At 40.4% G+C, this 11,961-nt stretch overlaps 1 long non-coding RNA gene across 1 annotated transcript; it reads left to right on the forward strand.

The window, feature by feature from the left end:
• The first annotated feature begins 542 nt into the window (after nt 1–542).
• LOC145657936 (uncharacterized) lies at nt 543–10,034 on the forward strand. The gene is made up of 3 exons (XR_014123887.1): nt 543–639; nt 9,542–9,675; nt 9,942–10,034. It is a non-coding gene; the product is annotated as an uncharacterized LOC145657936 (long non-coding RNA).
• Nucleotides 10,035–11,961: the final 1,927 nt, after the last annotated feature.

Below are 11,961 nucleotides of genomic sequence, written 5' to 3' on the forward strand. Positions count from 1 at the left end.
TGAGACGGCAGACTGACCGTAAGCAGGCAAAAGAGGCGAAAATATCTGACCATAGCGCTCATTCCTACAAATGTGCTGCCCGACCAGGTCCAGCATATGTCTGTAGTGATATTAACGTACGGTGGGGCAGAGGCGTGGCCAGCAGGGGGTGGGGGGTGGATGGCGTGTGTGCATGTGTGTGGGTGTGGCTGAGAGGGGCCGGTTGGAGGGCGGAGATAAAGTGAGCAAGTTAGAGAGAAGGAGGGAGGGTGAGACAGATGAGAGAGCAATTCCGTTCTGCTCATAACCCCCACCCCCTCCCCCACCACCCCCCACTACTGTACCTCCCCACCTCTGTCCTAAGGAGGACCAGCCTGGGTACTGAGGAGGCATTTTTTTCTCTCTCTCTCTCTCTCTCTCTCTCTCTCTCTCTCTTTCTCTCCCTCCCTCTTTTCCATTCCCCCACTCCTAGCACACAAGACAGCAGCAGCAACAAGACTCAGTGTCTCACAGACACACACTGTCACGCACGCTCGCTCGCTGTCTCTCTCTCTTTCTCTCTCTCTGTCTAATTTTCTCTCAGGACCTCCAGGCTTCTGCAGCACGCACAGGTGTCCTACACCAACAAAAGCCCCGCCGGCACCCAGGCGCTCCAAAGAGGTACTTTCCTCTCTCTCTCTCTCTCTCTTTTTCTGTCCAAAGCTGGGTCGTCCCTTGCTTCGGTGGGACCAGGCTGCAGTGGTGGAGGCTTAGTGTGTCTGCTGTGTTTACATACCCCATTCTGCTTGCGTGAGCGGGGACGGCACTGCCGGTGAGATACGGCAGCCGACACGCGGTCTGTGTTTTGCAGCCTTGGCATTTCTTAACTGCGGTGGTGCAACGGGTGCCGGGCTCTCTAGATCAGGCAGAGTTTAGTTTTCAACCGGTCCAAACAGAATCTGGGTATTTTCCACATGGGGTCGATGGACTGGGATATTCCCCCGTTCCCATGTGGAGTGTCTGTCCACTGCTGTGGGATATGCATGTATTGCACTGTCAAGCTCCGCCGTGTTTGACCAGTTTACCATCACTGACCCACCTTCTCTGCTCATTTCACTACGTGGCCACATTTCAATGCAAAGTTCACGCGCATCACTGATGTTTAGATAGGAATCCAACACTGAAAGTGGCATGATGGTTAAATAACTTGGAGGAACAGGGCCTAGACTCATATCCTGATGCATGTTCCTGTGAGGAGACTTTTTATACAATTCTAATAATGTAAGAACACAAGATTTTTTGTGTACATGCGTGTGTCTAATAAAAGACCTTTAGTGAAGACATAGATGTTGATCATTTCAGTGCATGAACAAATGTTTTAATCTAAACTCCAGTTCATGTGATCTTTGATGTCTAATGCTGCTTCGTTTTCAACTAAATATTTCTACAGTTTACATAAGTGGGGCACCATGTATCATCACTGTGACCCTCCCCAGCACATTTCTGTTAATCTGAACTTATTTCGTGGAATGTAATTTTTCCCATCAACACACTCTGCAGTGATGTTAGTTGCTGTAAGTGTGGCGTGGCACCAGCAGGTTATCCATCAAACCCAAACGGCCTTGAACCCATCTCTGCCTCTCCCTGCCCCAAACAAGCTTCCACACACCCGTCTATGTCATGGTATTGAGTGGTTTATAGCACTATCCACTGGACGGGTCACCAAAACACAGATCATTTCCCTCCAAAGCTGATCACCTCGTGGTGTTTGGTCAGTGGAAGGCCTCTGATTAAAATGTGCTTGCACCAGAGGTAAGCAGAGGTCCACTGAGGCAGAAATTAATGAGTTCTGGCTCTGTGGACTGAAAGGTAATTTGGGCCTGGGGGTGGGGGGTGTAGCATCTCACATCAATCAACTACAAAAGTATATATGAGAAGCACACACTTGCACCTGATCACACAACACATTCTGCTTATCCATTTCATATCCTAGACCAAGTTTGCTAATTAAGTGCACTTGTTCAGGCGTTTGTAGTGTGTGTTGCTTACATTACAGCAAGGGCATGAAAATTTTTTTTTTTGGTAGCAATAATAAGGATTGTCACACGTCTAATGTTTTCTATCATTCAATTAATCTGAAATACTTCAGCACATAAAATATTTGCTATGAATAAGATGTTATAGGTTTATCAGTACATCGTTGTTTCATGTTACATGAAATCCTTTGTAAGAAAGTTTCCATTTTTTATTACCTTTTTTTGTTTGTTTAAGATTCAGGCATTTCTCTGTTTTAGTAAAACAGTTATTACCCAAGAGCATTCAACCTTCCAATGGCCTTTGTTGAACTGTAGGAGTTTGACTGATTTCGTGTTTTTACATAGTAAAAAACTTACTTGCAAATTCTTAATTTTACAACCAAGTCCTTGACTCTCTCTCACTTTTCAAAATACCCTCATGTTTACCAGTTAAAATGAATTTGTATGAGCCTACTCCTGTAAAATATTGAGAGCAGCTAAGCTTTAGAAATGAGCTTGTTTTCCATAGCTTACTCACTTTTTTCATGATTGAGCGCCTGGTCTCAATCAGCTATTACATGGATGTTTCTGATGAATATAAAAATAGAATATAAAATATGGAATATAAAATATGAAACATTCTATTTAGGACCCATCCCTTGTAATATTGGAACCTGCTAAAAAGCTTTTTTTTTTTTTTAAGCCTAAATACTGATTTTCATTTTCCTCGATCGCTGTTGATTATATTGATGAATAGATCGAATGGATATACCTGCATTGCTATTTCTGTTTCCCAGAAAGAGAGAAGGAGAACAGAGAGAGTGAAGGAGCTGCCACTCACAGCATTTGCTCCGCCTCCCCACCCAGGCTTCTGCTGCTCATTTGCTCAGAAGCAGCGTGCAGAGTGAGTGGCAACACATGGAGACAGGCTTTGGCAGGGCCTCAGCGACAAATTCCCACAAGCCTTCGTGAAGATGAACAGTTGGGATGCAGAGGAGTATAGCAAATGAAAGGAAAGGCTTGGAGACATAGCATAGTAGTAGTGTGTGTGCGCGTGTGCGAGTGTGTGTGTGCGTGTGTGTATATGTATGGGTGTGTGTGTCTATGAGAAATGTACATGTTGCTCAGTCAGCTATTACACGGACAGAAACCATCAATCATGAGAGTAGGGTCGTTCTGTTCTCCTGCTCTTGCTCACTCTCTCTCATGCGCGTGCACACACACACACACACACAGACACTCCCTCTCTCTCTAGTCCCTTGGGGTATACTGTAAGGAAAAATTATAATGCACCTTACACAGCTATAGTCTATTCTGTGCTGTTTTATGGCACTGCATGCTTACCAGCGCTACTTAGACCAGTCGTCATGCAGACGGACGCCTACAAAACTGACATTGTTTGACTGTGTAAGATATTCACTTGTAACACACATATAGAGTCATATACACTCTAGCTACTATGTGACATTTATACACTGTACAGTGCACAACAGACACACCATACCCACTGCATGTAATAATTTAGAAGTTATTGATGTAACTGTTAATATTTCACTGTGGCTCTGAATTCTGCAGTGCAATTAAGCACAAAGTGTCGCGTTCTTCCATGTGCTGTTGCGCAGTTTGAGTTTGTGCTTCAAACTGCGGAATGTAGCCACATGTGCTAACCCATCATGCACAATGCATAGTGTTGCATCCCTGATGCTCACAGGCCTTTTAAGCCACAAGTCAATAACACAGGTCACTGTTAGACCTGCACATGGCACAATGTCACGTCTCCAGGCTTTGTAGCAAAGGTCAGGGGAAAAGGCAGGTGTGTGCTGGGGGCTGCTTGGGGGACCTTGACTCAGAGCCAGTGCAGAGAAAGCGAGTGAGGCTACTGACCCGAGCGACGGCGTGAGAGAGTGACAGCCGGCAGGCCAGTGTGCAGAGATAAGCAGGCAAGGTCTCTCTCTCTCTCTCTCTCTCTCTCTCTCTCTCTCTCTCTCTCTCTCTCTCTCTCTCTCTCTCTTTCTTTGGCCGAGCTGAAGAGAAGGTGTAGTGGACATAATGGATGGTCCATTACCAGTTCTACTTTTTGAAGCCTCAGCTTGGGTTCGGTGGTGTTCAACCAAAGCAGTGATGTGCTGCTGCCATGTATCACACATGTAGTCTGTGTGAAAAGCCTACATCTTATAAGAACACTTTAGGTGTTTTCAACCTAATCATTATCAACCATAGTGTATGCTCAGTTACCATGGACAAATTGTATAAATTTCCTTGTACTTTGAAAAAGAAGAGAAAACCTCTTGACTCCCAAAAGCTTTCTAATGAAACTGTAAAAGTAGTTGTTGAATTGTCAGTCAATTTTCATAAATCATGTATTCCAACGATTTACTGAATTTCTGGCAATAAAGTTTGAAGAGCATGATTAAACCTGAACTCAGTATTACAACTGTTACATTCTGAAATGTCTTAGGATGTGAAAGACATAAGAGAATGGCATACCATTTCCAGTTACGACCTTTCTCTAAGGCTTTGTGGTATTCATGAGTGATCTGGTGGAACTGTGTTTACTTTGAATTCTCTGCCAATAGGTTAGCAATAACATATAACAATTTTTTGTTCTCTGAAAGAATTAATTATACAGGGGAAATGTATCAATTACTGTCAATGACAATCTACCAAACACATAACATAAATAACACAGACTACATATACTGTACGTTATATAATACATATATTATTATGGCAATCACACATGGCCAACATTATGCTAATTATATTAATATATTCTAAATCTAATGTCATATGTTCTGTTTTCAGTTTGGTATACTCTACTGTATTGTGATGCAGTGTACTCCATTTTTGAATGACACTGTTAGGACAATCAGTCTTGCAGTTAATTGAATATAGACCATGTCCTCAAGTGATAGTACCCGACTGTAGAGAAAGCACTTAGAGCTTGTTTGTTTTTTTTTTGCTTTTTTTTTTAAAGAAGCAGAAGAAACAGTGTGTGAGAAATTATCACAAGGCCATATCTCAATCGCATGCATTTGAATATTCAAGGAAATAGGCTTCAAGTAAGTCAAAGTACACTTTTATTCTGTTTTGGTCATTAACTGCAGTATAAGATATTATGAACTTATAAACTAATAAAATGTAAAACAAATATCTGCCAATGATTTTGCTAATACTTATTAGCCTTATTTTCAATTATAATTACATCATAAGTACATTATAATTGTTGATTAAATTACATTAGTTTTGTTAATGGATAAAAATAATAGATATAATGTAGCCATGTGCCTGAAACACAGAGTAATTAATGCATCATTATACTGGCATTGAACAGCAGTCAAATCCTCATACTGAACTGATTCGATTTCAAATGATCAGCTTGTACTGATAAAACTGTGCAGCATTAGTTTCTTGCAAGGGATTTTAACAGTTTGGGACTCTAAAACCCTGAGTGTTACTTTTGCAGTAAATGTTATAGGCTAAACATGATTTTTATTTTTAATTTTATAAAAATATAAGTTTAAAAATTATTTTCATATTAAACATTTCTGTATAAGTCAAAATAGGTTAGCTAAAACATGGAAAAGTACCACTGTTATTGGCAAACATTTAAATGGCTTTTTAATATTCTATTATCTGTTTAGATTTCAAGCATGTCTTTCTTTTTAATGCCTCCACAATTCTATCACTTGTTCTTTTTAACTTAAAAATAGAATAATTATTTACCCATTCATCACCCACAGCATTGTACGTCTAGTGGACACTGCAGAATGATGCTTCTATGCAGCATTCTGCACACACAGATAGGATAAGCTATGGATAGGTTGTTGAAGTGAAATTGTCCATTCAAAATTTCCCCTAAAGGTCAGCTGCTCCATTGCTTGGTTTGATTAAGATTCTATGTTTGATGATCACAGGCTGTACGCAGTCATCCTCTTTCTCTCCAGCCCCCTCTCATTCTCTCTCTCTCTCTCTCTCTCTCTCTCTCTCTCTCTCTCTCTCTCTCTCTCTCTCTCTCTCTCTCTCTCTATCTCTCTCTCTCTCTCTTTATCTATCTTTCTCATTCACTGACAGACACACAGACTCTGCATCCCTATAGTGTAATTTTATTTCCTCCACTTGTAAGTCTCAGCACTGAAGGGGATGTGAGTTAAAAACTCTAATTTCCATTAGATATCCCATTCAAAGAGATATTTAAGCCTGACTTTGAAAAGTATTGCATGAAGTTCATCACGTCACATCTGGACATGACAATTGCATGTGTAAGAGTTACTGTAATTCACTTAGTTACAAATGTAATTATAAATGAGTTACAAATGTAATGTGAGTTCTGACTGAATAGCTGACATGAACTTTGTCATCTTATGTATTTCCACTTTGCATTTAAATCAAGTTTAGATCGAGGGAAGGTGATGTCCTAGTACCCATGCTCACCTCTCTACTTCTTCTCTCCTCTCCTTGTTCACTTGTGAACTTAAATTCAATGGCAAGGAAAGGAAATGAGGAAAGGGGATAAGCAGATGAGGAAAGGAGATAAGCAGGTTTTGGGGCACACCCAGATAGTCACTGAGAAGGCTTATGCTGGCATACTCGTGCTGATGTACTGGGAATCTTAATGAACTGCACAGGCTGTAGACATACAAAAGTCAGTGTTACTAGCTAAGATTCTTGCCAGACATGTCTGAATAAACATGCACTCTCAACATATTAACAAATCTTTATTTTTTGGGGGGTGTGCGGCATCTGAAATTCTTCTAAGATGAGCTTACCTCAGGTAATCCATTTTCTAGTACAAATTTTGGAGCCTCAGTTTTGCTGTATCTGAAAATGGTGCCTCTGTAGTTTCATTCTATCCATGAACTCTGGAGAATGTTACTCACACATGCTGGTTGTGTTGTGTCTGGGAATGTGTTCTGTGCACCTAGTCTACAGATTTACTTCAATGGAATCACAGAAATGGATTCCAGGAATGACAAATACAATGACAAATCGAATGCAAACTGTTGAAGGTTAAAGTTTCAATAAGGGCCTTCAATGAATTCCTTCCCCATTTGCATGGGAAATGAATCCCGATTTAAATGGCTACAAATTGCCTTCGTGAAATATAATCAGACTGCAGCCCTACCCCCAAGTCTGGCTTGTGATGTCCTCTGCTGAAAAATTATGCATCCAGTAAAGTGCAGTGGCTGTAGTTAGTGTTCAACTGATGCACGAGCAGAATGAACAGCAAACTCAGTTTCACTACCATATGGACTTGATGTGAGAATTTAGTGGTAAATGTGCAACAGAGTAATACAGTGTAACCGTGTCAGCTTGTGTGGAATTAAGGCTCTAAATTATACAGTTCAGCCCTGAATTAAACCAGGGTGAAACATACAGCTAACAGGTTAAGAATTTTGTCACCACATAGATATTTGCGTTTGAGTGAACGAGAGAGTGTATATATGCTGCTCTTTCTTGATGGGTAACAATTGTGATTTTTTTTTTCCCTCAGAAAATATGGAGAACGCTATATTATTCCTCTGTTTTTTTTTCCTGGTTGTTCTAATCGACATGTGTGCTCAGAGTACACACCATCCACCTCTGCCCTTGCTCGGAGGCCTATTGTAAATGACGGTGTTGCCACCAGTGAAAACGTCAGTGCTGTTCAGTGAGAATTCAACTGTCTCACAAGCAGAACACACCCCTGAGGCTCTTGGGCTCAAACTTCCGTCTTTCAGTAACCATTGTCCTTCCCCCTCCTCTATCCAAACACCACCCCGCGGGGTCCTGAACTCCAACCGTTTCCATGCTTGGACAGTAATGCATGTTGTTGTTGTGCTCATTTGAAAAAGACGCTCCAACTAACCATCTATGTGTTGTTTTCATGGACACGGTCATCTTACTCAATGTGAGCTGAAAAAATGAGAATGACACAATGAGATTTATCCTAAAACCCCTGGAGATCAGATGCTTCAAAACATAATTACTGTCATTCACATGCTACTGTAGCTGTTATGCAGAAATTACACTACCACATGAAGTACAATTAGATCATGAGAAGATCTGCACTTTACAAAGTATAGGTAGTAATGATATGGAATGATAGCACTGTATTATTTTCTATAATTTATAGCTCTACAAGTAAACAATGGCTATTTTAAACATGTGTACAGTTCCAGTGGCCTCTTTCTCCTCTCTGACAGAATGTATTAATCAGACCCCTCTTGACAATACCCCTCTCCACACACACACAGAATCTTATAAAACTGCTGCACCTTAGAGGATCCATGAATTCATTTGACACTAACAAATATTACATTTGTCTTTGAAGTTTTTTGTTTGTTTGTTTTTTCTCCAGTCATAAAAAATCTACATATTTCCAACAAATTCTTTCACAGGGAATCTTATTTCAGGTTTTAACTGGCTTTTGAATTTTCACATATACATTTCTTACTGAATTGTGATAAGTAAGATATGACTATATTACATTCATTTTTAGTGCACTTATTTATTTACACAACATAAGAGTAAGAAGACAGTATAGAGAAGCTTTGGCGGGTGTCAACACAGATATCCCAGACAATCAGATCTTGTCCAAGAAATTTCCTGAAGAGATTGACTAACTGGTAAATGGAGGTTTTGCTTTACAAAGAAACCCATATTTAGTTTCTAGCATTTCCATAAACAAACAAAACCTCTGTCTGACATACTCAAGATCAAATATCTATTGTCTGACATTACCAGAACCTTCAGAAAGAAAAAAAACAAAACAAACAAACAAAAAAAAACAATGGTTCACCGTTTCAATTGACCAGCAACCCAAGTGGAATCTGATGTTTCGGCAGATGGCATTTAGCTTGCAAGCCATCCTGAGCACAGCGGGGCACGAAGCTAAAGAGGTTAGAGCTGTCAGAAAGACTCTGTGCATCGGGTGAGTAGCAAAATGCGGACTGCCAGGATGTTCCATTTCATAAAATCACTCACCCAGCCCTGTCCCACCAGAGGTTTGCATCACGGCCTTCAGGACCACATGGAACTGAAGCTTAATGGGGGATGATCCCTTTTTTTGGGTAGGGATACCCACTCTAGCATGCAAGAGTAGACCAGATGACCGATGTATGGTTAGCGTGAGTCATTATGTAAGTATACATTTAGATATAAAATGGCTCAGGAATTGAAAAACAACCACACTAAAGGGGAAATCTGGTAAAGATACATATAAAACGGTTTCTGGGAGAGTGGGTCTTTGAAACAAAAGAAAAACAGTAATTAGGCAAAGGAGAAACCTCTGCGTCTATTTAACCGCTGCATTCGTTGTTGAATTATTCAAAACATGGTTCAGTCGTTTTCTCTCTGTATGTTCTTTGCCACTTCTCTTGGTAGTCCCAGATACAACCAGGGGAGGGAGCCATTGTTTTGAACAATATTTTATCATGCTTCATCATCCCTGCAGTTTGTGGTTTCTTAGTGCAGACTTTAAAAATCGTCCAACGTAAACACAAAGCTGTTCTTTTAGATGATACTAATGCATACTCATCCTTCACCCCTTAACCTATTAGGCATTGTTTTTTTTCCATCCATTGCAGATGGATTAATCAGGTTGGAAGGTCATGACCCCTGGAACAAGACTGGATGACCTTTGTCCCCATCCAGCTACTGGTCCATCTTAAAGGACATGTTCCAACAATGGGGCATGTGCTCACTGCTTGATGTCTCCATGGTAATATGAAGACCCTATGATTATATGATTTGCATGGGTGATCTTTTTTATAGTTGCTTGTATTGGGCTGTTTTTGTTTTTCTTTTCTTTTTTTGCTATGCAGTACTAGATAAAATCTGTTATGAACTGATACTTGAGAATAACTTACCATTTATTATAAGTACAAGAGTAAGAGGGATTCTATCCTAGCATTGTAATCTTGGACAGACTGCTTAATCTCTGCAGGCAACTGTGATAGTGATGTTGTATCCCACATTCACCTGCAGAGATTGTGCAGTGAGTCTGCACGGTCTTCCACATGATGCAGGCTGTTTCCTGCTAAAGCATGTTGGCCATCAGCCCAGCAGGGCCAGCCTCCCACCTGCCGGCTACGGGGATGGAACTGTTTTAATTATTCATGCAGAGGGAGGACAAGAAGATTGCAGTACAACTGGTGTTGAATTTGAACGTACCCCATTGCCAATTAAGGCTATTGAGAAAGAATGGAGGAATATTGCATAAGAATTGGCTTGTATAGTAACTGTGCCATTACAATCAGATTTCCAGAGTTTTTAAATGTTTTAAATGTTATGTTTGAAATTAAATGTATAGTGTCTCTGCACTGTGTCTCACATTACTGAAGAATTAGTAAGTTACCCCCCCCCCTTTATTGTTTAATTTAATCTTTTCTCTCAGCTTGTTTCAACGGGGTTCAGCAACTGTTGCTGTGCACTAGTCCAATCTCAGCTGGCAACTGTGAATACTTCTTTTAGTTCCCCTCACAATGGCTGCTGGGATTATGCTAAACACAGTGATTTGTCAGCGTCATGAAATCGACCCACTTGGCTTCTCAGCATGTCAGAGTTTGCCTGTACCATTGATGAATGAAGATGTTGCTATGATTACAAAAGCAATTCGTTACGAAAGTCTCTGTGAAACAGTGTTTTGTAGTCTTTATAAAGCATACCCCATGTTTTCTGTGTTTAATTTTTTACTTGTTTTGCATTATAGTTTTTTTTACAGTAGAAACTTGGCCTGTTTGCTAGGGAACCCTGAACTTTCAGATGTCGATGATACTGCATCAGGAACTGATTGGATGATGCTGAGGGACCATCAGTTCTTGATGCATTGCCTTCAGCATCGAAAGAGACACCATCCAAATGAGATTTGGACCACATATCTCTGGAGCTATTAGTTTTTTACTTAGTCACATGGATTCAGCCTGCTGGTGAAAATAAAGTAGTTAAATGGACATTGTGCTGCTGCTTGAATACATTTTCAACACTTCTGCAAGAACCGCTACCATGCAGTGCACCATATTAGGAGCATGCATACATATCCATACACACACAATAGTTGTAGTCCACACTAATTAAACGTCTTGGGTAAAGACATTTCCTTGTTGGGAACATGCGATTCCTGATACGTCATGGTTGATTCCCAATAGCAATGAGGGAGCTGTGTTTACAGCAAGAGTTACCATAGCAAAGCACATTTTGCAGTAGACATGGTGATATGCATGGAGGGCCTCGGCTCAATGAGACCTCAGACCAGCACATAACTCACATCATGTGGGCTTGATTACTGAGCCCACTGCATTTATGAAAGGCAAAACACTCGTGTTGTCAGGGGGATTTCAACCAATTACCCTTATGTTTGAATAGGTATATGTATTACACAATCTATACTGGGCAGTAATTTGTATCTGAATGGGACCCATGAGCCAATGAGGCATGAAACCAAATATTGTAATTTTTTTGCTGTGTCATGGAGGAGAAAAGTGACCAAATGCGAAGGCTTACAAACCATTTCTGTAGTTACCTTGATGTTTTTCTTTTTTTTTTTAGCATGGTATGAGACAATCATCATGATTAAAAGATACATGTATCAGAATTTTTTAAACATTACACCAAATATAAAAATGAGGTACACTCATTTCCCACGTCTTATATGGCACATATCTTTTACAGTTGACACATTCTGTAAATACATAATTTCAAGTTTATAGCCGTAAGTATGCACTATCCTCTACACTGTTCATCACTAGTCAGTTTCTGACCACAGGACCACTACTGAGCAAATGTTGTATGGCTGGTGGGTCATACTCAACACATTTACATTTACATTTTATTGGCGTGGTAGTGAGTGTCAAGATGGTCCAAGTTTATTTGGCACTGAAAAGTATGCCACGGGTCTTTTACATACTTATATATAATGTCACTGCTGGAGGTGTTATACTTACAGTCACTGCTGTGTTGAGAGTGGCCTACTAGTCAAAGATGTCCAGATAATCATTTCTGTGGCCAG

This window comes from Electrophorus electricus, chromosome 5 (genome assembly GCF_041902795.1).
Source record: "Electrophorus electricus isolate QZ-2024a chromosome 5, ASM4190279v1, whole genome shotgun sequence".
NCBI classification, from domain to species: Eukaryota; Metazoa; Chordata; class Actinopteri; order Gymnotiformes; family Gymnotidae; genus Electrophorus; species Electrophorus electricus.